Source organism: Copadichromis virginalis, linkage group LG3 (genome assembly GCF_057382275.1).
Source record: "Copadichromis virginalis isolate Kocher_CV1m ecotype Utaka linkage group LG3, C_Virginalis_male_GT1.1, whole genome shotgun sequence".
Taxonomy (NCBI): Eukaryota; Metazoa; Chordata; class Actinopteri; order Cichliformes; family Cichlidae; genus Copadichromis; species Copadichromis virginalis.
The window spans coordinates 39,263,010-39,265,509 of record NC_140620.1 but is presented as its reverse complement, the minus strand read 5'-3'; the positions used below and the strand labels follow the sequence as shown (position 1 = coordinate 39,265,509).

Below are 2,500 nucleotides of genomic sequence, written 5' to 3'. Positions count from 1 at the left end.
GGACGATATCACTGTTATTGCCAGGTAATTCAGAATGCTGCACAAAAGTGCATTGCGACAGTTATGTTGGTTATACCATGTTATAATCAACCATGTTTTAACCAACCATGGTATATCCAGGACAGTCGTTTGATGAACGCAGTCAACTGTTTTATCAAGGCTGATATTCTTTGGGGTGCTGTTGTTCGTCCGCAACTGCATACTTGCTGCCAAGTATGTGTGACCTACAAGTCACATATTTTAAACAATCAAGGCGGTATGGAGAGGAAGTACCAGAGCACCTCCATCTAGCCACCCGGTCCTCTCTCGACGCCCCTGCTTGGCTTCACTCAGTCTCTGTTGCACAATCGTATACCCCACAACCAAAGAGACCGGAACACCCTCCCCCAGTCCCCCGTCCAGTCTCGACACCTGTGGGTTGCGGGTTGTCAGTCTCTGTGGCGCAATCGGTTAGAGCTTTTGGCTGTTAACAACCAAAAAAGACCGGAACACCCTCCCCCAGTCCCCCGTCCAGTCTCGACACCTGTGGGTTGCGCGCTGTCAGTCTCTGTGGCGCAATCGGTTAGCGCTTTCGGCTGTTAACCGAAAGGTTGGTGGTTCAAGCCCACCCAGGGACGATATCACTGTTACTGCCAGGTAATTCAGAATGCTGCACAAAAGTGCAGTGCGACAGTTATGTTGGTTATACCATGTTATAATCAACCATGTTATAACAAACCATGGTATATCCAGGACGGTCGTTTGATGAACGCAGTCAACTGTTTTATCAAGGGTGATATGCATCTTTGGGGTTGCTGTTGTTCGTCCGCAACTGCATACTTGCTGCCAAGTATGTGTGACCTACAAGTCACATATTTTAAACAATCAAGGCGGTATGGAGAGGAAGTACCAGAGCACCTCCATCTAGCCACCCGGTCCTCTCTCGACGCCCCTGCTTGGCTTCACTCAGTCTCTGTTGCACAATCGTATACCCCACAACCAAAGAGACCGGAACACCCTCCCCCAGTCCCCCATCCAGTCTCGACACCTGTGGGTTGCGGGTTGTCAGTCTCTGTGGCGCAATCGGTTAGAGCTTTTGGCTGTTAACAACCAAAAAAGACCGGAACACCCTCCCCCAGTCCCTCGTCCAGTCTCGACACCTGTGGGTTGCGCGTTGTCAGTCTCTGTGGCGCAATCGGTTAGCGTGTTCGGCTGTTAACCGAAAGGTTGGTGGTTCAAGCCCACCCAGGGACGATATCACTGTGTTTGCCAGGTAATGCACAATGCTGCACAAACATGCAGTGCAACTCTTATGACAGTTATGTTGGTTATACCATGTTATAATCAACCATGTTTTAACCAACCATGGTATAACCATGTTATAACCAGGACGGTCGTTTGATGAACGCAGTCAACTGTTTTATCAAGGGTGATATGCATCTTTGGGGTTGCTGTTGTTCGTCCGCAACTGCATACTTGCTGCCAAGTATGTGTGACCTACAAGTCACATATTTTAAACAATCAAGGCGGTATGGAGAGGAAGTACCAGAGCACCTCCATCTAGCCACCCGGTCCTCTCTCGACGCCCCTGCTTGGCTTCACTCAGTCTCTGTTGCACAATCGTTTACCCCACAACCAAAAAGACCGGAACACCCTCCCCCACTCCCCTGTCCAGTCTCGACACCTGTGGGTTGCACATTGTCAGTCTCTGTGGCGCAATCGGTTAGCGTGTTTATCTGTTAACCGAAAGGTTGGTGGTTCAAGCCCACCCAGGGACTATATCACTGTTATTGCCAGGTAATGCAGAATGCTGCACAAACGTGCAGTGCAACTCTTATGATAGTTATGTTGGTTATACCATGTTATAACCATGTTTTATCCAACCATGTTATAACAATCATGTTGCACAAACGTGCAATTGGGTATACCTCATGTAGAGGAGGTACCAGAACACCTACACCCAACCACTTTTAAATCTTTTTTGCGATATAAATTATATTTTAGTAATTGAGTTTTGCATTTTTCTATTTCCTTGGCTACTCCACTGCTCTGTCCGTTTTATGAAGGTTTGCCCTTTACTTAATATGAGCCGGTGTCCACCTATCCTTTGGTAAACTGGACCTGGGCTGTCATCACAAAAGATCACAGCAGTCTTCGCTGGATGTGAAGGTATGGGAAAGATTCAGAGGCTGATACTTAGGAACCAGACACTTCATTTGATCCAATCCCCCAAACTCAGGCAGTAGCCCGGCTAGCTCAGTCGGTAGAGCATGAGACTCTTAATCTCAGGGTCGTGGGTTCGAGCCCCACGTTGGGCGCTTATAATTTTCTTTTTTCTTCTCCTACCATATTTGGAGAAGTAGTTCATAAGTGTTACTTAATTTAAAAGAAATAAATCCATTAGTTTGAATTTATTAAAACAGAAACATTTCAATATGTGTTTGTGAAATACCAAATCGTGTAGTGGTACAGTAAAAGTAAATTCTTACTATGTCTTTAAGCTGTGCTTCACACGTGGTTT

The 2,500-nt window shown here is 46.6% G+C and overlaps 4 non-coding genes across 4 annotated transcripts in view; all 4 read left to right on the top strand.

Moving 5' to 3' along the window:
* The window catches only part of trnan-guu (transfer RNA asparagine (anticodon GUU)), a 74-nt gene extending 69 nt beyond the window's left edge, over nt 1-5 (top strand). The window contains exon 1 of the tRNA in view: nt 1-5. This exon is cut by the window's left edge and continues 69 nt beyond it. This is a non-coding gene — a tRNA (tRNA-Asn).
* Nucleotides 6-543: 538 nt separating this feature from the next.
* trnan-guu (transfer RNA asparagine (anticodon GUU)) lies at nt 544-617 on the top strand. Its single transcript has one exon. It is a non-coding gene; the product is annotated as a tRNA-Asn (tRNA).
* Nucleotides 618-1,159: 542 nt separating this feature from the next.
* Nucleotides 1,160-1,233, top strand: trnan-guu (transfer RNA asparagine (anticodon GUU)). Its single transcript has one exon. It is a non-coding gene; the product is annotated as a tRNA-Asn (tRNA).
* Nucleotides 1,234-2,224: 991 nt separating this feature from the next.
* trnak-cuu (transfer RNA lysine (anticodon CUU)) lies at nt 2,225-2,297 on the top strand. Its single transcript has one exon. It is a non-coding gene; the product is annotated as a tRNA-Lys (tRNA).
* The last annotated feature ends 203 nt before the right edge of the window (nt 2,298-2,500 follow it).